The sequence below is a fragment of the Scyliorhinus canicula genome, chromosome 6 (genome assembly GCF_902713615.1).
Source record: "Scyliorhinus canicula chromosome 6, sScyCan1.1, whole genome shotgun sequence".
NCBI classification, from domain to species: domain Eukaryota; kingdom Metazoa; phylum Chordata; class Chondrichthyes; order Carcharhiniformes; family Scyliorhinidae; genus Scyliorhinus; species Scyliorhinus canicula.
Genome location: NC_052151.1, coordinates 67,290,364 through 67,316,841, shown reverse-complemented (window position 1 = coordinate 67,316,841; position 26,478 = coordinate 67,290,364). Strand labels below are relative to the sequence as shown.

Genomic DNA, 26,478 nt, shown 5'->3' with positions numbered 1-26,478 from the left:
GTCAGTCCAAATTTGGATATTGTCTTTGCTGCATTTGGGTATGGACTACTTCAATGCCTGAGGAGTCGCAAATGGTGCTGAACAATGTACTATCAACATTAAACATCTCCGACTTCTGGTGGCGGCCATGGAGTAGGGGGTCGCACATTTGGTAACTCCCGCTTGTGACAAAGCTTTTGGACCTTTTCTCCCGTTTGTTTCGGAATTTTACTGGATAAATCGGTGGAGAGTGAGACAGTGAGGAGAAATACCCCACCAGTGTATGGAGTATTGGACTAGAAGTGGCTTGTAAGGAGACATAGTCAAGCAAGGAAGACACGTGCAGAGCCGGCAGCGGAGGAAAACATGGCGGAGGTGTAGGATCCTGGGGTGGCGGCACAGTGATCAACGGTACAGCTGATGAAGTTCTTTGAGGAGAGCTTCGCCAAGCTAAAGAAAGATACGCTGGTCCCGATTAAGGCATCGATTGATCGGGTGGAACAGGGTCTAGAAACCCACAGGCAGATGTTTCAGAAAGTGGAGGAAATGATGTCTGAGCAAGAGGACCATTTAACCGCTTTGGAGGCCGAGGTGGGGCTGATGAAGGAACACCAGAATAGGTTGCAGGAGAAGTTGGAGGACTTGGAGAACAGGTCCAGGAGACAGAACCTGAGGATCGTCGCCTCCCTGAGGGCAGTGACGGTTTGGGCGCGAGGGCAAAAATAGACATTGGACCACTAGAAAATGTGGCTGGAGAAGTAATATTAGGAAACAAAGAAATGGCTGACGAATAGTTACTTTGCATCAGTCTTCACAATGGAAGACACCAGTGGGATGCCAGAGCTCCAGGGGGCAGAGGTGAGTGCAGTGACCATTACTAAGCAGAAGGTTCTGGGGAAACTGAAAGGTTTGAAGGTGGATACGTCACCTGGACCGGATGGACCCCAGGGTCCTAAAAGAGATAGCTGAGGAAATTGTGGCGGCATTAGTGATGATCTTTCAGGAATCATTGGAGGTAGGCAGGGTCCCAGAGGACTGGAAGGAGGCTAATGTAACACCACTGTTTAAGAAGGGAGGGAGGCAGAAGATGGGAAATTATAGGCCGGTTAGCCTGACTAAGTCATTGGTAAGATATTAGAGTCTGTTATTAAAGATGAGATCGCGAAGCACTGGGAAGTGCATGGTAAAATAGAACTGAGTCAGCACGGCTTTGTCAAAGGGAGGTCGTGTCTGACAAATCTGTTAGAGTTCTTTGAGGAGGTAAAGAGCAAGTTAGACAAAGGAGAACCGGTGGATGTAATTTATTTAGGTTTCCAGAAGGCCTTTGACAAGGTGCCTCATAAGAGACTGTTAAATAAGTTAAGAGCTCATGTTGTTCAGGGTAACATCCTGGCATGGATAGAGGATTGGCTGACTGGCAGAGTGGGCATAAAGGGGTCTTTTTCAGGATGGCAGCTGATGACTGCAGTGGTGTGCCTCAGGGGTCTATGCTGGGGCAACAACTTTTTACAATATACATTAATGATCGGGACGAAGGTACTGAAGGCACTGTTGCAAAGTTTCCAGATTATACAAAGATCTGTAGAGGGACAGGTAGTATTAAGGAACAAGGGGGCTGCAGAAGAACTTGGACAAGCTAGGAGAGTGGGCAATGAAGTGGCAAATTAAATACAATGTGGAAAAGTGTTATGCACTTTGGAAGGAGGAATTTTGACATAGACTATTTACTAAATGGGGAAATACTTTGGAAAGTAGAAGCACAAAGGGACTTGGGAGTCCTTGTTCACGATTCTCTTAAGGTTAACGTGCAGGTTCAGTCAGCAGTTAGGAAGGCAAATGCAATGTTAGCATTCATGTAAAGAGGGCTAGTACTTCTGAGGCTACATAAGGCTCTGGTCAGACCCCAATTTGGAGTATTGTGAGCAGTTTTGGGCCCCATATCTAAGGAAGGAAGTGGTGGCCTTGGAAAGGGTCCAGAGGAGGTTGACAAGAATGATCCCTGGAATGACGAACTTGTCGTATGAGGAACATTTGAGGTCTCTGGGTCTGTACTAAACTTGGAGTTTAGAAGTAAGAGAGGGGATCTTATTGAAACTTACAAGATACTGTGAGGCCTGGATAGAGTGGATGTGGAAAGGATGTTTCCACTTGTAGGAAAAACTAGAACCAGAGGACACCATCTCAGACTAAAGGGACGATCCTTTAAAACAGATGAGGAGGAATTTCTTCCGCCAGAGGGTGGTGAATCTGTGGAACTCTTTGCTGCAGAAGGCTGTGGAGGCCAATTCATTGAGTGTCTTTAAGACAGAGATAGATAGGTTCTTGATTAATAAGGGGATCAGGGGTTATGGGGAAAAGGCAGGAGAATGGGGATGAGAAAATATCAGCCATGATTGAATGGTGGAGCAGACTCGATGGGCCAAGTGGCCTAATTCTGCTCCTATGTCTTATGGTCATATGTGGCAAATATGCTGGAAAAGTTGATGGGAGATGGGCGTTTACGCGACCTTTGGAAGTGGGCAGAGCGCATTGAGCTCTTGCAAGGTAGCCGCGAGCGAATGAACCGTCGAGGACGATGGTGGTGAAAATGCACCGGTTCCTGGACAAGGAACAGATTTTGCTGTGGGCCAAGCGGATATAGGGCTGCGAGTGGGAGAACTGTGAGTTGCGCATCTGTCAGGACCTGAGCGTGGAACTGGCCAAACGGCGGGTCAAATTTAATAGGGCAAAATTGGCCCTCTTCAAGAAGGGGGTGAAGTTCGGGATGTTGTATCCAGCGCGTCTTTGGGTCACGTTTGAGGGCCAGGAACTTTATTTTGAATCACCAGACAAAGTTATGAACTTTATCAAGGACAAAAGGCTAGCAGGGGATTAATGACACTGAACCTTGGGGGAGGGCATTGCAGTGGCGATTTGGTCAAAATCGCTTCTGTGTCGTTTTGATTATGAAGTGCTCTCTGTAACGAGGGATTATTGTTGTTTCTTGTCCCCTTTTTTTTCTCTCTTTGGTTGCTTTTGCCCCTTCCTTTTTTCTTTGGTTTTCATCGTGATAAGATGTTTGAGTAGCTCTGTTCCATTGGAAGGTGGATGGAAGGATTTTTTCTACTGTTTGTTTACTGGGGACTGTGATGCTTTGCATATGTATGTCCAAGCCGGGGGGGCCATGGGCGGGAGCTACCAAGACCGCTAGGTTAGCAAGCTCACGGAAGCGCAGTGGGAGGGTGAGCAGGTGATAAGTTTGATATGGGGGGTTGGGTTTCTGGTGCTGTTACTAGGGGGGGGGGGGGGGGGGGGGGGGGAAGAGGTGGGAGGGAGCTGCTCTGCTGTTGGGATAAACTGTTGCTAGGGGACGGCGAAGGCCCGAGGGCAGTCCCGAGACACGAGTTGACGGCTGGCCTAAGAAGGGTGATGGCTAATTGGAAGGGGGGTTGGCGGGAAGCCCCCCGGCTAGGCTGATTACCCCCGGCTAGGCTGATTACTTGGAATGTCAGAGAGCTAAATGGGCCGGTTAAGAGGGCTCGCGTGTTCGCGCATCTGAGAGGATTGAAGGTGGACGTGGCAATGTTACAAGAAACAAACCTTAAGGTTATAGACCAGACCAGATTGAGGAAGAGGTGGGTCGACCAGGTGTTTCATTCAGGGCTGGACTCTAAGACCTGGGTGGGTGGGGGGGTGGGGGGTGGGGGGGGGGGGGGGGGGGGGGGTGGTTCTAGGACAAGGAGGGTGCCAGCTATAGAGAAGGAATTAAAGGGGTTTATGGAGCAAATGGGGGGAGCAGACCATGGAGTTTTGGACGGTCAAGAGTGAAGGCGTTTTCTTTTTTCTCCCATGCCCACAAAGTATAAGCTAAGACATTGGCCACAAGGATAGAGGACTGTGTCCGGGGGTGATAGGGGAAGACCAGATGGGGCTTGTAAAGTGCAGGCAACTCACGACCAATGTTGGAAGGCCCTTAAACATTATCATGCCCTCGGGGGCGGGGTTTGGCGGTGGTTGCGATGGATGTGGAGAAGGCCTTTGATCGGGTGGAGTGGAATTATTTGTGGGAGATGTTAGAAAATTTCGGGTTTGGTCAGGGCTTAATTGAATGGGTGCGGGTGCCGTATCAGACACCATTGTGTGTGTATGAATCGGCTGATGTCGGGCTATTTTAAGCTGCATCGAGGGACAAGGCAAGGATGTCCCCTTTCCCCGCTGTTGTTTGCACTGGCCATAGAGCCATTGGCTGTGGCGTTAAGAGCTTCCAGGAACTGGAAAGGGCTGATCCCGGGGGGGGGGGGGGGGAGCATTGGGTCTCACTTTATGGGGATGACCTGCTCCTGTATATTTCGGACCCATCAGAGGAAGATTATGTGGATTTTACTGGAATTTGGCAGGTTTTCGGGGTACAGATTGAATATGGGGAAAAGTGAGATGTTCGCGATCCAGGCGAGGGGGTAGGATAGTAGACTGGGAGAGCTGCCGTTTAGAATGGTAGGAAGGAGCTTTTGCTGTCTGGGAATCCGGGTGGCAGGGGAATGGGAGTCATTGCACAAGTTAAACTTGTCTCGGCTTGTAGAACAAATGAAGGAGGACTTTAGGAGATAGGACATGCTCCCGCTCTCACTGGCGGGGCGGGTACAGACCCTGAAAATGACGGTCCTCCCCAGATTTCTATTGTCTTTCAGTGTCTCCCCATCTCTATCCCGAGGGCCTTTTTTAAATGGGTGAATAAGGTGATTTTGAGCTTTGTGTGGGCGGTTAAAACCCCGCGAGTGAAGAAAGTGTAACTACTACTGGGCGGCTAATATAGCCATAATTAGGAAGTGGGGGGTCGGTATGGGAGCGAGTAGAGGTGGTATCGTGTGAGAACATAAGTTTGGGGGCACTGATAACGGCACCTCTGCCGTTCTCACCAACCCGGTACTCCACAAGCCCGGTGGTAGTGGCGGCTCTGAGAGTTTGGGGGCAGTGGAGGAAATATAGGAGAGCAGATGGGGCATCGGTCTGGGCCCCGATTTACAACAACCATCGGTTTGTGCCGAGAAGACTGGATGGAGGGTTTTGGAGATGGCAGAGGGTAGGAATTAAGAGGATGGGGGATCTATTTATAGACGGGAGATTCCCTAATTTGAAAGATTTGGAGGAGGAATTTGAACTGCCACCACGGGGGATATAGGACAGGATAGTTTCCAGAACATGGGTGGAAGAGGGGAAGGTATCCGATATCTACAAAGAACTTATGGTGTTGGAGGAAACTCGGATAGAGGAACTAATATGAAAGTGTGAAGATGAGCTAGGGGGAGAGATAGAGGTGGGTCTGTGGGCGGATGCCTTAAGCAGGGTTAACACATTCTCATCATGTGCCAGGCGTAGCCTGATCCAATTTATGGTAGTCATGATGGTGCACACATGACAGTGGCCCGGATGAGCAGGTTTTTTGGGGTACAGGACAAGGTGTGCGAGGTGCGCGGCAGGTCCAGCAAATCATGTCCATATGTTTTGGACATGCCCGAAGCTTGGAGGGTTTTGGCAGGGTTTTGCTCAGGCTATGTCCACGAGATCTAAAACACGGGTGGTGCCGAGTCCAGAGGTGCCGATCTTTGGAGTGTCAGAAGAGCCGGGAGTCCAGGCGCCGAGAGAGGCTGACGTTTTGTTGGCCTTGCCCTCACTGGTAGCCTGGAGGTGGATGTGGAGGGACTCCAAAGCCCCCGAAATTAGGCGACCTGGGTTAGTGACATGCTGGGTTTCTCAGTCTCGAGAAAATAAGTTCGCCCTAAGAGGGTCAATGTTAGGGTTCGTCCGGAGGTGGCAGCCGTTCGTTCCACCTTACCTTGGAGAAAATTAAAAAATGTCAGCTTTACTTTTTCCCTGAAGTTCAACTTATTTTTAAAAGTTGGTGAGGCTAATGAAAATAGTAAAATAAGAAAGAGTAACTGAAAGATAGAAAAAGAAAATTAGAAGCACACAAAACATAATATAAGCTTAATAGTAATGTTTTTTATAAACATACTATTCAGCAGTAGTGTGGGGAAAACTTTTAGAAACCATAATAAGATAAAATTAGGGACCATTTGCATAGAGTGCATGAAAGAAAGAGGGACAAGTTTGTTGATTGACAATTTAAAACCTCGTAATAATTGGTGTTATTCAGACAGGAGGAGGGCATGTGTAACTTTGGACCTCCATGCGTGGGCCTAATGTTTAGTCTCTATCTGTCTAGCTATCTATCTTACAGATAGATGGGTATTGGACTGCAACCATAGAATTTACTGATCACATGCAAGTGAAGAGGGGTGGAGATTTAAATGTAGGCTGGTTGCAGTCAGGTAGAAAATGAAATGAAATGCAGATTGTGGGAATATAGGATATGTACGCAATTACATAACTTTCGAGAGGAATGGAAGAATACAGCTGATGAAAAGATGTGGAAGAAGATTTGAATAAAAACCCCAAGCATCAATAGAACATAAGAACATAAGAACTAGGAGCAGGAGTAGGCCATCTGGCCCCTCGAGCCTGCTCCGCCATTCAATTAGATCATGGCTGGTCTTTTGTGGACCTCAGCTCCACTTTCCGGCCCGAACACCCTAACCCTTAATCCCTTTATTCTTCAAAAAACTATCTATCTTTACCTTAAAAACATGTAATGAAGGAGCCTCAACTGCTTCACTGGGCAAGGAATTCCATAGATTCACAACCCTTTGGGTGAAGAAGTTCCTCCTAAACTCAGTCCTAAATCTACTTCCCTTATTTTGAGGCTATGCCCCCTAGTTCTGCTGTCACCCGCCAGTGGAAAACAACCTGCCCGCATCTATCCTATCTATTCCCTTCATAATTTTAAATGTTTCTATAAGATCCCCCCTCATCCTTCTAAATTCCAACGAGTACAGTCCCAGTCTACTCAACCTCTCCTCATAATCCAACCCCTTCAGCTCTGGGATTAACCTAGTGAATCTCCTCTGCACACCCTCCAGTGCCAGTACGTCCTTTCTCAAGTAAGGAGACCAAACTGAACACAATACTCCAGGGTGGCCGCACTAACACCTTATACAATTGCAACATAACCTCCCTAGTCTTAAACTCCATCCCTCTAGCACTGAAGGACAAAATTCCATTTGCCTTCTTAATCACCTGTTGCACTTGTAAACCAACCTCTGTGACTCATGCACTAGCACACCCAAGTCTCTCTGAACAGCGGCATGCTTTAATATTTTATCGTTTAAATATAATCCCGTTTGCTGTATTCCTACCAAAATGGATAACCTCACATTTGTCAACATTGTATTCCATCTGCCAGACCCGAGCCCATTCACTTAACCTATCCAAATCCCTCTGCAGACTTCCAGTATCCTCTGCACTTTTCGCTTTACCACTCATCTTTGTGTCATCTGCAAACTTGGACACATTGCCCTTGGTCCCCAACTCCAAATCATCATGTAAATTGTGAACAATTGTGGGCCCAACACGGATCCCTGAGGGACACCACTAGCTACTGATTGCCAACCAGAGAAACACCCATTTATCCCAACTCTTTGCTTCTATTAATTAACCAATCCTCTATCCATGCTACTACTTTACCCTTAATGCCATGCATCTTTATCTTATGCAGCAACCTTTTGTGTGGCACCTTGTCAAAGGCTTTCTGGAAATCCAGATATACCACATCCATCGGCTCCCCGTTATCTACTGCACTGGTAATGTCCTCAAAAAATTCCACTAAATTAGTTAGGCATGACCTGCCTTTAACGAACCCATGCTGCGTCTGCCCAATGGGACAATTTCTATCCAGATGCCTCGCAATTTCTTCCTTGATGATAGATTCCAGCATCCTCCCTATTACTGAAGTTAAACTCACTGGCCTATAATTTCCTGCTTTCTGCCTACCTCCTTTTTAAACAGTGGCGTCACGTTTGCTAATTTCCAATCCACCGGACCACCCTAGAGTCTAGTGAATTTCGGTAAATTATCACTAGTGCATCTGCAATTTCCCTAGCCATCTCTTTTAGCACTCTGGGATGCATTCCATCAGGGCCAGGAGACTTGTCTACCTTTAGCCCCATTAGCTTGCCCATCACTCCCATCTTAGTGATAACAATCCTCTCAAGGTCCTCACCTGTCATAGCCTCATTTCTATCAGTCGCTGGCATGTTATTTGTGTCTTCCACTGTGAAGACCGACCCAAAAAACCTGTTCAGCTCCTCAGCCATTTCCTCATTTCCCATTATTAAAACTCCCTCTAAAGGACCAATATTTACCTTAGCCACTCTTTTTTGTCTTATATATTCGTAAAAACTTTTACTGTCTGTTTTTATATTCTGAGCAAGTTTACTCTCATACTCTATCTTACTCTTCTTTATAGCTTTTTTAGTAGCTTTCTGTTGTCCCCTAAGATTTCCCAGTCCTCTAATCTCCCAGCAATCTTTGCCACTTTATATGCTTTTTCCTTCAATTTGATACTCTCCCTTATTTCCTTAGATATCCACGGTGCGATTTTCCCTCTTTCTTCCATCCTTCCTTTTGTTGTGTATAACCTTTATGCTGAGGCACTGTGAAAAATCGCTTGGAAGGTTCTCCACTGTTCCTCAACGGTTCCACCATAAAGTCTTAGCTCCCAGTCTACCGTAGCTAGTTCTTCTCTCATCCCCTTGTAATCTCCTTTGTTTAAACACAAAATCACTAGTATTTGATTTACTTTCTCACCCTCCATCTGTATTTTAAATTCCACCATAGTGTGATCGCTCCTTCCGAGAGGATCCCTAACTATGAGATCATGAATCAATCCTGTCCTCATTACACAGGACAAGATCTAGGACCGCTTGTTCCCTCGTAGGTTCCATTACATACTGTTCTAGGAAACTATCGCGGATACATCTATAAACTCCTCCTCCGGTTGCCCTTGACCGACCTGGTTAAACCAATCGACATGTAGATTAAAATCCCCCATGATAACTGCTGTACCATTTCTACATGCATCAGTTATTTCTTTGTTTATTGCCTGCCCCACCATATCGTTACTATTTGGTGGCCGATAGACTACTCCTATCGGTGACTTTTCGCCTTACTATTCCGATTTCCACCCAAATGGATTCAACCTTATCCTCCATAGCACCGATGTCATCCCTTACTATTGCCCCGGATGTCATCCTTAAATAACAGAGCAACACCACCTCCCTTACCATCCACTCTGTCCTTCCGAATAGTTTGATACCCTCGGATATTTAACTCCCAGTCGTGACCATCCTTTAACATGTTTCAGTAATGGCCACTAAATCATAGTCATTTACGATGATTTGTGCCACCAACTCATTTACTTTATTCCGAATACTACGAGCATTCAGGTAAAGTACACTTATGTTGGTTTTTTTACCTCTGTTTGAATCTTAACATCTCCAGTTTTATTCCTTTTGTTATTACTGGGCCTATTCACTGTGCTCCCCTCAGTCACTGTACCTTGTACTGTCGCCCTTATGGATTTCTGACTAAGTCTCTCTGCCTTGCACTTTTCCCCTTACTTCCTTTTGTTTCTGTCCTGTTTTAACTACCTTTCCAACTTCCAGCATTGGTTCCCATCCCCCTGCACATTAGTTTAAAACCCTCCCCACCAGCTCTAGAAAACACCCCCCCTAGGACAATCGGTTCCAGTCCTGCCCAAGTGCAGACCGTCCGGTTTGTACTGGTCCCACCTCCCCCAGAACCGATCCCAATGCCCCAGGAAGTTGAATCCCTCCCTCTTGCACCATCTCTCGAGCCACGCATTGATCCTATCTATCCTGACATTCCTACCTCTGACTACTTGTGGCACTGGTAGCAATCCTGAGATTACTACCTTTGAGGTCCTACTTTTAGTTTAACTCCTAACTCCCTGAATTCCGCTGTAGGACCTCATCCCGTTTTTTACATCTATATCGTTGGTGCCTATGTGCAACCACGACAGCTGGCTGTTCACCCCCCCCCCCCCAGAATGTCCCTGCAGCCGCTCCGAGACATCCTTGACCCTTGCACCAGGGAGGCAACATACCATCCTGGAGTCTCAATTGCGTCCACAGAACCGCCTGTCTATTCCCCTTACGATCGAGTCCCCTATCACTATAGCCCTGCCATTTTCTTCCTGCCCTGCTTGTGCAGCAGAGCCAGCCACGGGTGCCATGAACCTGGCTGCTGCTGCCTTCCCCTGGTGAGCCATCTCCCTCACAGTATCCAAAGCGGTATAATCTGTTTTGCAGGGAGATGACCGCAGGGGACACCTGCACTGCCTTCCTACTCTTCAATGTTTAATCCAGAGGGAAGGTAAATGAAGCCACAGAAAGCCCAACAGTATTTTCAGTTTGATAATAGGGCACAAAAAGAAAGAAATAATACCAGCAACCAATTTTATAAGAAACATGAATGAAGTCAATTAAAAATGTGCTGTTTTGGGTATGTATAGAAAATATTAAAGCCTTCATGCATGCAAAACATATATTCACCTGATAATGCAGGACTGAAGATAATTAAAAAGATTGGACAGGATTTTCCAGTGCCAACCACAGCAGGGCCCCCAGCAGCAGGATGGACGATACATGAAAATTGCCATCAAGATCCCGCTGACGGCCAATGGTGAGCCTGTGTTTGGCGAATCAGTGGTGAGAAGTTACCAGTTTAAAATTGGCAGAGATAAGGAGTAGAGTGTGTTTAGGACAATTTTCTCATACCGCTGCTGCAGGGGATTTGAGAGAACATTACACCTATTCCAAGAAAATGGAATGGCAGAGCAGGCTTGAAGGACGATTGGTCTGCTTCTCCTATTTTCTATGTTTCTCTGTCCTGATTTTCTAAGTTTCAATCACCTGATTCTCATAAACAATACTCTTTCAAGAAATAGCTACATCTTGTGGAGTCATTACTGATCTATATATGTTGGGACATGTCATTTGCATAGACTGCTTCAAATTTGATTCAGCTTTTTGCCGATGGTGGGGGAGCCCAGACTAGGGTTCATAGTTTGAGGACTGAGGTGAGGAAAAATTTCTTCACCCAGAGAATGATGAATCTGTGGAATTCACGACCACAAAAAGTAGTTGAGGCCAAAACTTTGTATAATTTCAAGAAGGAATTAGATCTAGCTCTTGGGGCTAAAGGGACCAAGGGGGTATGGGGGCAAAATCATAGAATCTACAGTGCAGAAGGGGGCCATTCGGCCCATCGTGTCTGCACCGGTCCTGGGAAAGACCACCCTACCTAAGCCCAAACCTCCACCTACCCTACACCTCCACCATATCCGCGTAACCGCACCTAACCTTTTTTGGACACTAAGGGCAATGTAGCATAGCCAATCCACCTAACCTGCTCATCTTTGGACTGGGAGAAAACCGGAGCACCCAGAGGAACCCACGCAGGACATGGGGAGATTGTGCAGACTCCGCACAGACAGTGACCCAAATCGGGAATCAAACCTGGGACCCTGGAGCTGTCAAGCAACTGTGCTAACCACTATGCTACACAGGCAGGATCCTGGTATTGAATTTGATGATCAGCCATGATTGTAATGAATGGCAGAGGAGACTCGAAGGGCCGAATGGCCTCCTGCTTCCAGTTTCCTATGTTATATAACTGCAATGTCAAACAACTTTCCACATTTTACCACTTTCATAATGCAATATTGCAGTTAACCACCGGTAAAACTGAAAGTAAAAATTTATATTTTTGTGTGTGACATGTTTTAATGAACTAAAATTTAGTGTGGTTTTTCACACTATGATATTCTGGAATTTCTGATGAAATAGAAATAATTGAATTGACATGAGCAAAACCAATTCCTTTAATTTCCTGTTTTATGTCGTACACATGCCAGCACCCTGACTGCACTCCCGCCCATTCCCCACTAATAGAAAGGCTTATCGTTACTGAAGCTGTTTCTTTTTAATGCTTGATTTTTAGGTTTGAAATCACTTGGGCAATGTTTAGTTCTATAAATTCATAAGAAGAGTAGAAAATCTGATAAATTGCTGAGCTCAAATATTTGTGCATGTCTCTTACATTATTTCAGCTGTTCACCAAGTCCTCCATCTCCTCACTGTATTGTCTTTCAACTGACAGCATACTTTCCTTGTCTCATTAGGCTCCAATTGTCTACAGTAATTGACATTCTTCATGTACATGAGCCTCCTTTACTGATCTATCCTCATTCCTTTTGAATTTAGTTAATCAATCCCTTCTTTAGTATTGTTAGCAAACTGAAATATTTTTGTTCTGTCCCTCAGTCCAAATCATGGTTGTGTAAATTGTAGACGGCAATGTCCACAGCTCTGATCCCTGCCACCCACTTAGCAACATAGTTCCATTCACCATTGCATCTCCGAAATTTGCCTTTCTATTTGATGCCTCCTACTTTTCGTACTAATCATTTGTACAACACCTATCAAAAGCCTTGCTGAATTCTAAATGTACAGCATCCACACTGTCAACATAATACTTTTTCTTCAAAGAATGCCAGTGAATGTTGGGTGAGAACCCCCTCCCACCAACTTAAATTCATGCTGACTCATTCTACGAATGCATATTACATCTTGCCATACCCACCGTGGCAATTCAATAACTCTTCTCTCAAGAGTGGTTTAAGAACCTTATTAAACTCAAGCTCTTATCCAAACTACTTTGTTTCCGTCCTTATTCAATCTGCTCTTTATTACATTCAGTATTCTTCATCAGTTGTAAAAATGATTGAAAAGGCTTTGGGCTAGGCCTAGTGAGCAATTTAATAGAAAATTGCTGTTTGTTTTTACCTAATTAGGTTTTGCATGTCCCTTGATTAGTGTTTGATATATTCCGTTCACGACTCTCAGATAAGGAAACTGAGACCTGGACAATAATACAAAAGCAAGATGCATTGGTAGAACGAGTGTTGGAAGTCGGCCGGACACAGTGCACGGGATGGAGGTTGGATGTTGAGCTTTTGTTGGATATTGGGTTCTTCGGGAGGGTTTCGAGATCCATAAGGGAATATGTGGAGTTCAATGTGAAAGGGATGGTCTTGCCCTCTACTAGGTGGGAGGCGTTGATTAGAGGGGAGATCCTATCATATAAGGCACACATGGATGGAGAGGCTATGAAAGAGTTCCAGAAGTTAGTTAATGATATCCTGGGAGTGGACTGCAAGTATGTGAGTGACCCAACCCTAGAACTCTTGGCATGCTGCTGCAAATGCAGTTTGACCAGTTGTCCATGGATAGGGAAGTGCATCAGCTGAGGTGTTTGATGGGTTTTAAGGGGGGGATGGGGGGGGGGGGGGGATTGTGGGATGTCTGCGCATTGCCCAGAGGTCCCTGAGACAAAGAAAAGATCTTAAGATGTGCCATGGCATGGCAGGATTGTGATTGGGAAGGAAACCGAATTAGGATCTACCAGGACATTGGGCCAGGAGATGGGCAGGGTTCAGCAAGGCCAAGGCAGTGCTGTATCGGCTTGGGGTGCTGTATCCAGCCAAACTGTAGGTACTTATGAGGACCAGAATACTATTTTGGGACACTAAAGGAGACGAATGACTTTATCAAGGAGCATAAGCTGGGGAGAGCTGAAGGGTGACTTTGGTGGAGGAGTTATCACTGTGAAAGTTTGGGTTTTGTTACTGTGCCAATTGTGAAAGGTTGTAAGGGGGCGGCAGTCCCCCCCCCTCCCTCTCTCTTTTTTGTTGGGGTGGAGGTTTGTTGTGTTTAAAATTATTTTTGGGAATATTTTCAATTCAATACGCGTCGTGAGGGGGGGATGGTGGATCAATGGAGGGGGTCTTTGGTGGGAGACGCCATGCTAACGAGAGATGCTAGTGAACGGAAGTGAAATAGAGGGGGTGGCTGTGGTGGGTAGCATGGGGAGGAGTGTTTGGGTGAGGAGGGGAAAGAGGGTGTAGGTTATGAGTGCGGGCCTGGTGATGGCATGGTCAGGGAGGCCACCCTGGGTGGGCCCGATTCAGGATGGGGGTGCAGGGCCTAAGGGCAGTTTGACCAGTTGACGACGGGAAGGGCTTTGGGTCAGCTGTGGAGGGGCAAGGGCAGTATGAGTATGGGGAGAAGGCGAGTTGTATGTTGGCCTACCAGCTGCAACATCAGGCAGTGTCAGTGGAAATTCTTCAGGTGAGGGCGGAGATGGGGAGGGGAGGGGTGGTCGGGATGTGGTGTCGGGCCCAGTGAGGATAGACTAGGTGTTTTAAGGCTTTCCATGATGGGTTGTATAGTGCTGAGCCGGTGGGGGAGGAGGCAGATATGGGGCGGTTTCTGAACGGGCTGGATTTCCCGTAATTGGAAGGGAAGAGGTGGGCACTGGAGGAGTCGTTGGGATTAAAGGAGGTGACGGAGTGCATTTATAGGATGCTGATGGGGAAGGCGGCGGGAACAGACGCTTTCTGGTGGAATTTATATGCAGCAGTTTGTGACGGAGCTGCTGGCTACGTTGGCGCAGGTGTCGATTTTCATTGATCCCAAAGAAGGTGAAGGATCCATTGGAGCATGGGGCCTATAGGCCCATTTCACTGCTAAATATTGGCAAAAGGTGTTTGTGTGTAGCTGGAGGAGTGTGTGGCAGGGATCATCTCTGAAGACCAAATGGGTTATGTGAAGGGGGGCAGCTCTCTTGTAATATAGGAGATTGTTGAATTGTTATGGGGGGAGGGGGGGGGGGGGGAGAAGGGAGCCAGGAGGTGATGGTGGCTATAGGCAGAGAGAAGGCATTTAACCGGGCAGAGTGGAGTTATCTGTTCGAGATTTTGGATAGGTTTGGGCCAAAGTTTGTGGTGTGGGTTCGCTTGCTGTATGCGGCCTCATGGCAAGTGTGTGAACAAACAAGACGAGCTTGGGTATTTCAGGTTGTATAGGGGGGGTTAGGCTCCACTGTTGTTATTGTTCATTGGCAATTGAGCTATTGGCAATGGCCCTTTGGGCCTCGGCCGAGTGATTGTGAGGGGTGGGGGGTAGGGAGCACCAGGTATCACTGTAAGCGAACGACCTGTTGTTTGTGTCTGTTGGACTCGCTGGGTAGAATCATGGACTTATTGGAGGTTGGGGTCTTTTCAGGCTTTAAAGTAATTAGTGGGGTGGAGGGTTCAGTTGTATGGAGAATTAGAAAATCCGCAAAAGTGAGAGATTCCCAGTGAACCCAAAAGGGGGAGGGGCAGAGCTGAAGGGGCTCCCGTTCAAAACGACCCAGAACTGATTCCGTTACCTGGCGATCCAAATAACCAGAGACTGGACACAGATCCACAAGTGGAACCTGACCAGCCTGGTGGAGGAAGTAATAAAAGACCTTCAATGGTGGAGCTCACTCCCACTCTTCCGGGAAGAATGCAGACGATCAAAATGAACGTGCTGCCAAGGTCCCTCTTCCTGTTTAGATCCATCCCGATCTTCATCCCCAAGGCCTTTTCCCAAAACATAGACAGGCTAATCATGGCGTTTGTGTGGGTGGCAAGAACCCGAGAATTCCCAAGCCGACACTGCAAAGAGGGAAAGTCAGAGGGGGCCTGTCTGTACCGAACCTACAATACTACCACTGGGCAGCAAAGGCAGAAAAAGTGAGGCGATGGGTAGAAGAATTGGACACAGATTGGGTACAAATGGAGGAGGCATCCTGTAAAGGAACAACCCTCCGGGCCCTGGCCATAGCAGCACTCCCATCCTCCTCAACAAAGTACACAGCGAGTCCAGTGGTAACCGCCATGCTAAGAACGTGGACCCAGTTGAGACAGCACTTCGGGATAACCAAAATGTCCCTTATGGCCCCCATCTGCGGCAATCACAGATTCCCGCCAGCCATGCTAGATACCACCTTCAAAAGATGGAGGTGGGACGGGGGCACACTGATGGTCGGGGACTTCTACGTAGGGCGCAGACTGGCGACACTGGATGAACTGACGAGGAAGTGGAAACTAGCAAGAGGACAGGAATTGAGACACCTCCAAAAAAAGCACTTCCTCTGCAAAGGGACAGTAGGGTACCCCGGGGCCCCAGAAAGCACACTACTAGATAGGTCAGTGTGCCCCCGTCCCACCACCCGGAGGTGGAGGACAAATATGAATGGTGCCAGAGGGGCCCGGCCAACCACACCCACGTGTTTTGGGCTTGCCCCAAGCTTGCTGGGTTCTGGACAGCCTTCTCCGAGAAGTGGGTCAATGTGCGAAAATGTACGGACAGCTCCTGGACAGAGCCTGAACACCACTGGACGGGACCAGACAAAAATGGGAGGACGAACTGGGGACAGAGATAGGATGGGGATGCTGGAGCGTAGCACTGAGCAGGGTGAGCTCCAGCTCCTCCTGCGCAAGGCTAAGTCTAATGCAGCTCAAAGTGGTGTACAGTGCGCACCTGACCAGAACCCGAATGAGCAGATTCTTTCCGGAGGTGGAGGACAAATGTGAACGGTGCCGGAGGGGCCCGGCCAACCACACCCCACATGTTTTGGGCATGCCCAAGCTTGCTGGGTTCTGAACAGTCTTCTCCGAGGCAATGTCCAAGGTTTTGGGGGTGCGGGTGTAGCCATGCCCAATAGTGGCAATCTTCAGGGTATCAGAGCAGCCAGAGCTACACATGGGGAAGAGGGCCAATGCCCTTGCTTTTGCTTCCCTAATCGGACGCCGGAGAACTCTGCTCGGCTGGCAATCGGCAGCACCACCCAAAGCTGCAGACTGGCTCGCTGACCTCTCAGAATTTCTCCACCTGGAGAAGATCAGTACGCCATCCGAGGGTCAGAGGAAGGCTTCCTGGATACTTGGGGGCTGTTCATTGACCTGTTCCAAAACCTGTTTGAGGCCAGCAACAAGGAGTAAGCTAGGGGATAAAAAAGATGAAGAACCAAAGGACTGCGCAACCAGGGTGGGGGAGAAAAATGGGGAAACCACAAGAGAAGAGGAAGGGTGCTGAAACCGATGGGGGGGGGGTGGGGATCACAGACCTATCCAGAGGGCAGCAAAATGTACGTACAGTTAGTGAAATGAAGGACAAAACAAACCTCTCTGTAAAATAAAGCAAATTAGCGCGGGCAAGAAAACTGTAATGTATTTAAGTAACAACTGTTTTTAAATATGAGAAAAGCCAATAAAAAGATTTTCAAAAAAAGAAAATCCAAGTTAAAGGAGAAGGTAGAAGTACAGGTTAACGATGAAGATTTTAAACAAGTTAAAGGTGCTGAGGGCTCCGGATGGGTTAGTAATGTTTCCAGAGCACGTAATAGAACAGAAGAGTATAGAAGGTGGCAGGAATCGAACTTTAAAGGAAGAGCAAAAAAGGGGGAAAATATGACAAAGGGTGTGATCAATACAGGACTGAGGATATTGTACCTAAATATGCGCAGTACAAGGTAAATGAGCTAGTTGCGCACATTGAAATTGGCAGATATGATGTTATGGGCATCGCAGAGACATGGCTGCAAGGGGATCAGGGTTGGGATCTAAATATCCAAGAATATGCATCCTATCGAAAGGACTGGCAGATGGGCAGAAGGGGCGGGATTGCATTGTTAGTGAGAAATGAAATGAAATTGATAGCAAGAAGCGATATAGGGTCGGAAGGCTTAGAATCTGTGTGGGTAGAGTTAAGGAATCGCAAAGGAAAAAAGATTCTGATGGGAATTATCAACAGGCCCCTTAACAGTAGCCAGGATGTGCGGTAGAAAATAAATCATGAGATAGAAAAGGCATACAAGAAAGGCAATATTACAATAATCATGGGGGACTTCAATATGCAGGTGACTGGGAAAATCAGGTTGGTCGCGGATTCCAAGAAAAGGAATTTGTGGAATGTCTACGAGATGTTTTTTTTGAGTAGCTTAGCATCATAGAATTTATAGTGCAGAAGGAGGCCATTCGACCATTGAGTCTGCACAGGCTCTTGGAAAGAGCACCCTACTTAAGCCACCCTATCCCCAAAACCCAGTAACCCCCACCCAACCTTTTTTTTACACTAAGGGGCCATTTAGCCATGGTCAATCCACCTAACTTGCACATCCTTGGACTGTGGGAGGAAACCGGAGCACCCAGAGGAAACCACGCAGACACTGGGAGAAAGTGCAAACTCCACAGACAGTTACCCGAGGCTGGAATAAGATAGATAGAGAAATACGGCACAGAACAGGCCCTTCGGCCCACGATGTTGTGCCGAACTTTTGTCCTAGGTTAATCATAGAATTTTGGACACTAAGGGCAATTTATCATGGCCAATCCACCCAACCTGCACATCTTTGGACTGTGGGAGGAAACCGGAGTACCCGGAGGAAACCCACGCACACATGGGGAGGATGTGCAGACTCCACACAGACAGTGACCCAAGTCGAAATCGAACCTGGGACCCTGGAGCTGTGAAGCAATTGTGCTATCCACAATGCTACCGTGCTGCCCTTAAGAAGAAATTAATCTACACTCCATTATTCTACCCTAATCCATGTACCTATCCAATAGCCACTTGAAGGTCCCTAACGTTTCCGACTCAACTACTTCCACAGGCAGTGCATTCCATGCCCCCACTACTCTCTGGGTAAAGAACCTACCTCTGACATCCCCCCCTATATCTTCCACCATTTACCTTAAATTTATGTCCCCTTGTAATGGTTTGTTCCACCCGGGGGAAAAAGTCTCTGACTGTCTACTCTATCTATTCCCCTGATCATCTTATAAACCTCTATCAAGTCGCCCCTCATCCTTCTCCGTTCTAATGAGAAAAGGCCTAGCACCCTCAACCTTTCATCGTAAGACCTACTCTCCATTCCAGGCAACATCCTGGTAAATCTCCTTTGCACCTTTTCCATAGCTTCCACATCCTTCCTAAAATGAGGTGACCAGAACTGCACACAGTACTCCAAATGTGGCCTGACCAAGGTTTTGTACAGCTGCATCATCACCTCATGGCTCTTAAATTCAATCCCTCTGCTAATGAACGCTAGCACACCATAGGCCTTCTTCACAGCTATATCCACTTGAGTGGCAACTTTCAATTGAACCCGGGAGCTGTGAGGCAGCAGTGCTAACCACCTTGCCACCCTTCACATATCTGTAGAAGCTTTTGAGTCAGTTCTTATGTTTTCTGTAAGCTTGCTCTTGCATTCTATTTTCCCTTTCCGAATTAAACCCTTTGTCCTCCTCTGCTGTTTTTTCTGGCCAATTTATATGCCTCCCCATTGACTTTAAAACTATCCCTGATTACCCTTGTTAGCCATGATGAGCCACCTTCCCTGTCTGTCTTGCTCTTGTGCCAGGCAGGGATGTACAATTGTTCAAGTTCATCCATGTGTTATTTAAATGTCTGCCATTGCCTACCCACCATCAACCCCTTAAGAATCTGCTGCCAGCTCATCTGAGCCAATGCACATCTCATACAATCAAAGTTAGCTTTCTTGAAGTTCTGGACGGACCCTAGTCTCAGACTTAACTGTGTCACTCTCCATCTTAATGAAGGATTCTACTATATTATAGTCACTCTTCCCTAAAGGATCGCGCACTGCAACATTGCTAATTAAGCTTGTGGTAGAGCCCACTAAGGAACAAGCAATTCTGCATTCAGTGATGTGTAATGAGGCAGACCTGATTAGGGAATTTAAGGTGAAGGAACGCTAAGGGAGTAGTGACCACAATATGATAGAATTTGCCCTGCAGTTTGCGAGGGAGAAGTTTGAATCAGATGTAACAGCATTACAATTGAATAAAGGTAACCACAAAGACATGAGGGAGAAGCTGGCCAGAGGTGATTGGAAGGGGAGCCTAGCAGGGAAGACAGTGGATTTGCAGTAGCAGGAGTTTTTTGGGGTTATTCAGGAGGCACAACAGAAATTCATCCCAAGGTGGAGAAAACATTCTAAGGGGAAGGTGAGGCATCCATGGTTGACAAGGGAAGTCAAGGACAGCATAAAGCAAAAGAAAAAGCAAAAAAGGTGGCAAGAATTAGTGGGAAGCCAGAGGATTGTGAAGCCCCTAAAGGTGAGCAGAGGACAACTAAAAAAGCAATAAGGAGGCAGAAGATGAAATATAAGTGTAAGCTAGCTAGTCGTATAAAAGAAGATAAGATAGCAAGAGTTTTTTCGAGAGAGGCAAGAATAAATGGAAAATGAGGCTGGAGAAGTAATAACAGGAAAGAAAGAAGAAAAGGTTCTGGGTAACCGAAAAGTCTTAAGGTGGATAAATCACCTGGACCGAAGGGCTACATCCCAGAGTTCTAAAGGAGGTAGCTGAGGAGATTGTGGAGGCATTGGTGGCGATCTTTCAGGAATCATGGGAGGCAGGGAGGTCTCAAGAGGTCCCAGCTCTGGGTCGCTGTCCGTGTGGAGTTTGCACATGCTCCCCGTATTTCCTTGGGTTTAGCCCCCACAACTCAAAGATGTACAAGCTAGGTGGATTGGCCATGCTAAATTTCCCCTTAATTGGAAAAAATGAATTGGGTACTCTAAATTTTTTTGTTTTTAAATTAATGATCTGGAAAAAGGAACTGAGGGCACTGTTGCTAAATTTGCAGATTATAGAATCATAGAATTTACAGTGCAGAAGGAGGCCATTCGGCCCATCGCGTTTGCATGGGCCCTTACAAAGAGCACCCCACTGAAGCCCACGTATCTGCACTATCGCTGTTACCCAGTAACCACCACTTAACATTTTTTAGACACTTAAGGGCAATTTAGCATCGCCAACCCACCTAACCCGCACATCTTTGGACTGTGGGAGGAAACTGGAGCACCCAGAGGAAACCCACGCAGACACGGGGAGAATGTGCAGACTCTGCACACAATGACCCAGCTGGGAATCGAACCTGGGACCCTGGAGCTCTGAAGCAAATGTGCTAACCACTATGCTGCCCCATACAAATATAAGTAGAGGGACGGGTAGTATTGAGGCAGTGGGGGGCTGAAGGAGGACTTGGACAGGCTACGAGAATGGGCCAAGAAGTGGCAGATGGAATACAATGTGGAAAAGTGTGAGTTTCTGCAAATTGGTAGGAAGAATGGAGGCATAGACTATTTTATAAATGGGAAAAGGCTTAGGAAATCAGAAGCACAAACGGACTTAGGAGTCCTAGTTCAAGATTCTCTTACGGTTAACGTGCAGGCTCAGTCGGCAGTTCGGAAGGCAAATCAAGTGTTAGCATTCATGTCAAGAGGACTTGAATACAAGAGCAGGGATACACTTCTGAGGCTGTATAAGGCTCTGGTTAGACCCTAATTGGAGTATTGTGACCAATTTTGGGCCCTGTATCCAAGGAAGGATGTGCGGAGGTTTACAAAAATGATCCCTGAAATGAAGAGCATGACATATGAGGAATGGTTGAGGACTCTGGGTCTCTACCCAATGGAGTTTAGAAGGATGAGGGGGAATCTTACTGAAACTCAGACTAGATCCGGAGTCCTATAAAGTCTGAGTTTGAAGGCTCTGGTGGTGGCCCCATTGCTGCCGTCTAAGAGGAAGTATACGCAAAGTCCAGTGGTGGAGTTAACTATTAAGATCTAGAATTAGTTGAGAAGGCACTTTTAATTGGGCCACATGTCGGTGCTGACGCCACTGTGTAGGAACCATAGGTTTGTGCAGAGGAGTTGTATGGGACATACAGGCAGTGGAGGGAGGAAGGGTTGGAGCAGGTCAGGGATATCTTCTCAGAGTAAAAGTTTGTGAGGCCGGATGAACTGCGGGAGGTGTTTCAGTTACCAAGGAGGAGTGAGTTCAGGTATTGGCAAATGCAGGACTTCAATCGAAAGGAGCTGCCTTTGTTCCCCCAATTACCAGAGTACACGTTGCTGGAGTGAATGCTGGTCCCAGATGAGGAGGGGGGGGGGGGGGGGGGGGGGGGGGGAGAAGAGTGGGGATATATATGGATGGTTGAGAGAGGAGGGCAAGGCATTAGTGAAAAGGATCAAGCGGAAATGGGAGGAGAAGTTGGGGAGAGGGAGAGAGGGACTGGGGAGGTGATGCAGTGAGTAAACTCAACCTCCTGCGCAAGAATAAGTCTGATACAATTTAAAGTAGTGCACAGGGTGCACGTGACTTTGAGTTGGTTTTTTCGGAGGGTAAGAGATGGATGAGAGGTGAGCAGGAGAGGGGCCAGCGCATCATGCTCACATGTTCTGGGGTTGTGAGGGGTTGGAGAGCTACTGGGAGGCAGTGTTCGGCACCCTATCAAGGGTAGTAGGGTTAGGTGAAAGCGGACCCTGTGATCTTTGGGGATGTAGGAGGTGCCAGAGCTGCTGGAGGAGAAGGGGATCAATGTTGTGGCCTTCGCCTCTCTGGTTGCCCAGTGACAGATATTTTGAACTGGTAGTCAGGTTTGCAATTGGGTGTGCAGTTTGGCTGGGGATCTGTGTATGTTTCTCTGGTTGGAGAAGATCAAATTTGACTTAAAGGGGTCAGAAAAGGGCTTTGAAGTACGGTGGAGACCATTCATGACAATATTTGAGGAGCTGTTCGTCACAGGGTGATTTTGCTTTGATTGGATGTTATTGCTTGTATTTGGAATAAAATATCTTTTTTTTTTAAATGAATGGCACAGGAACAAGTATATTAAAATAAATATAGATAATCTAAAAATTATTCTATTAAAGCAGAACTTTCAAACTTTTTCAGTAAAAATAAACTGTTGTGTCTGATCAGTTTGCAGGTGACTTTAATGCACCTGACGTATCTTTTTACACACACAACAGGAACATTGGCTTCTGGCGCACACAGTTTTTAAAATTAATTCATTCATAGGAAATAGATATCTCATCATCCATCCGCAACTGCCTTAACCATTACAGTTCATGTGGAAATACTCCCACAGTGCAGTTGGGTAACCTGAAGGTAGTGATGCTTCATAAAGTGCTACCCTTGCTCTGACTGGTTGAGGTCTTGGATTAGTCGAGGTGCTGCCCCGGAAGAAGCCTTGGCTGGTTCTTGCAGTGCATCTTGTGGATGGTGAGTACTGCAACCAATGTTGTACCGCAGTTGATGGAGAGATGGATGAGGTGTGAATCAAACAAACTTTGGAGACACACTCACCCAGGCAAGTGGAGGGTATTTCATTTCATGACTTGCACACTGCAGACAGCCTTTGAGGAGTCAGGAGATGAATTCCTCACTACAAAATATCCAACTTCTGATATGCTCAAAATATCCAACTTCTGACATGTTCTTGCAATCACAGTATTTATGTAGCTGGTGCGAAGGGCAGCACGGTGGCACAGTGGTTAGCACTGCTGTCTCACAATGCTGAGGACCCGGTTTGATCCTGGCCCTGGGTCACTGTGGAGTTTGCACATTCTCCCCATGTCTGTGTGGGTCTCACCTCCACAACCCAAAAAAATATATAGGATAGGTAGGATAGATAAATTGCCCCTTAATTGGAAGAAGATTATTGGGTACTCTAAATTTTTTTTAAAAATTATACAGCTACTGTAGTTTGGATTCTGACAAATGTTGACCCAGGCTGATTTTTGATGGTGGGCTGTTCTACAGTGGTAATATCATTGAATGTCATGGGGAGGTGGTTAAACTCCCTCTTGTTGGAGATGATCATTGCCTAGTGCTTGCTTGGTGTGTACCACCAAGGAACTCACTCACCAAGTCTCTTTCGACAGACCATTCCAGACCTATGACCAGCATCATTTAGAAGAATAAAAGCAACAGACTCATGGGAACACCATCACCTGCAAGTTCCTTTACAAGCCGGACACCATCATGAAATATATCACTGTTACTGGGTCAAAATTCTGAAACTCCCTCCCCAACAGCACTGTGGATGTCCCTACATCACATGGACTGCAGTGGTTCAAGAAGGCAGCTCTTCACTTCTCAAGGACAATTTGGCAATGAATGCTGGCCTCGCCTGCAAAGTCCACATCCTGTGAATTAATTTTTTTTAAATGTAGCCACGTATCAGTCCAAACTTTGAGTGTTGTCCAGGTGTTCAGAAGAAGAGTTGGACTTGAAATGTTAACTCTGTTTCTGTCTCCACAGGTTTCTAGCATTCGCAGCATCTTGCTTTTATTTTTTTCAAATATTTTTATTAAGCTCTTGCCATTTTATACAAAAAACACAAAATATACAAACAACAGTAAACTAAAAACAATAATCTAATCTATGCAACCCCACATCTCAAAACACCTCCCCCCCCCCCCCCCCATTTTCTCCCACCCTCTTTCTGCCCCCCTCTAGCAGCTAACAGTGTCCACTTCCTTGAAATACAATATAAACGGTTACTATCTCTGGTAGAACCCTTCCATTGATCCCCTCACGGTGTATTTGACCTCAAGGTGCAAAAACTCCATTAAGTTCCCTAGCCAAGCCAAGGTACTAGGTGGCTTTGTCAGCCTCTAACTCTTCAGGACATGCCTCCAAGAAACCAACGAGGCGAAGACAAGGTCATCTGTCCCCGCACCCGTCCGCAGCTCCGACAAGTCCACATTAGCCGCTAAAGGGCAGTGCTCCATTTCGATGTTCAGGATCGCCGACATGGTGCTGAAAAAAAGAGACGCAAATAACCCACAAGCTTGGAACAGGACCAGAACATGTTTGCATGATTAGCGGATCCCTTTGAACAACGCTCGCATCTATCATCAACCCCTTGCAAAGAAACATCTTGTTCTGGCTTCAGTACAGTGTGTTCTATCACTACCTTGAGCTGGATCAGGCTCAGCCTTGCACATGATAACATAGTGTTCACTCTGCGAAAGGCCTCACTCTAAATCTCCTTTTCCAAAAAGGCCCCAGCTCCTCCACCCATTTAGCAGTCACCCTTTCCACCAAGACCAGATCCTCCCCCATAATCTGTCCATATATGCTGTACATACTACCCTTCTCTGACTGACTCGGAACAGGAAAGGATTCTCTCCAGCAGGGATGATGGAGGCACCACCGGGAATGTTGGAAGCATCTCAAACAAAATTTCATACCTGGAGGTACCTGAATAGATCTGAGCCAGGATTTCTCTTTCAATTCTTTCAGTCTGGCAAACCGACCCTACAGGATTAAATCACTCACTCTTTCCAGCTCCTTTCCTTCTACCTTCCAAATGTGACATCCAACTTTGCTGGCTCGAACGAATGGTTCACACAAATGGTTGACACTGACTGCTTGAAATGTTGACGGAGCTGCCTCCATATTTTTAAAGTGGAGACAACAACCAGGTTTGACGAGTACTTTGCTAGAGCAAATGGCAGAGACGCCGTCACCAATGACCCTAAGCTTGACCCTCTACTCGACCCAGACACCATCTGTACCCAGGTACACTGGGGATCTGCACACCATCCAACATCACCTCTACGTTGGCAGCCCAGTAATAATACTGGGGCGGCACAGTGGTTAGCATTGCTGCCTCATAGCACCAGCGACCCAGGTTCAATTCCGGCCTCGGGTGATGGTCTGTGTGAAGTTTGTACATTCTCCCAATATATATAAAAGCAAATGACTGCGGATGCTGAAATCTGAAACGAAAGGGAAAATGCTGGAAAATCTCAGCAAGTCTGGCAGCATCTGTAGGGAGAGTAAAAAGCTAACGTTTTGAGTCCGATGACTCTTTGTCATCGGACTCGAAACGTTGGCTCTTTTCTCTCCCTACAGATTCTGCCAGACTTGCTGAGATTTTCCAGCATTTTCCCTTTTGTTGCACATTCTCCCAATGTCTGCGTGGGTTTCCCCTGCGTACTCCGGTTTCCTCCCAGACCAAAGATGTGCAGGTTTGGTGGATTGGCCATGATAAATTTCCCCTTAGTGTGCACAAAAGTTAGGTAGGGTTACGGGGATAGGTTGGAGGCGTGAGCTTCAGTAGGGTGCTCTTTCCAAGGTCTGGTACAGACTCAATGGGCCGAATGGCCTCTTTCGGCACTGTTGAGATTCCATTCTATGAGTATATCCGATTTGGCAGCAAAAGATTATCTATCCCTCTGTCAGACATTCCTCCGAATCCGTGGAGTTTTGCTCACCCATATGAAAGACTGATATAAACTGCTCAACTCTCTGGAAAGATTGGGTAGAAATACTGGAAGACACTGAAATAGGAACAGGAAATTCTGCAAAATGTTCATCTTGATTGAGTGAACCAGGCCCACCAAGGACAATGTGAGCCTGTCCCACCTTTGCAGATCAGCCTTGACCCTATTCGCTAGGCTGTTATAATTCAATTTATGGAGTTGCACTCAATCCCAAGCCACCTAGACCCTCGGATACCAAAAGCTAGTTCCAGCCAGGCAGAATGGTAGCCCCTCCAGGCTGGCTCCCCAAGTGTTAACCAAACAAAACCACTTTTTTTCTCTAAATTCAAGTTTTTAAAAATTCATTTATGGGATGTGGACGTTGCTGGTTAAGCCACCATTTATTGCCCATTCCTAGTTACCCTTCAGATGGTGGTAGTGAGTTGCCTTCTTGAACCACTGCAGTCCTTGAGGTGTAGGTACACCCACCTTGCTGTTGGGGAGGGAGTTGTATCCAGAGAAGGAGCTAAAGCTCTTCAATTATGTCTCCCATACTGGCCCCGGATACCATACGTATAACAGAAGATCATCCGCATACGGGACATCCTATGTTCCATATCACCCCTACCTATCCCTCTCCAC

The 26,478-nt window shown here is 46.7% G+C and overlaps 1 protein-coding gene across 8 annotated transcripts in view; it reads left to right on the top strand.

Moving 5' to 3' along the window:
- Nucleotides 1-26,478, top strand: part of LOC119967210 (ensconsin-like) — a 245,898-nt gene that overhangs the window by 94,552 nt on the left and 124,868 nt on the right. The window lies entirely within an intron of this gene.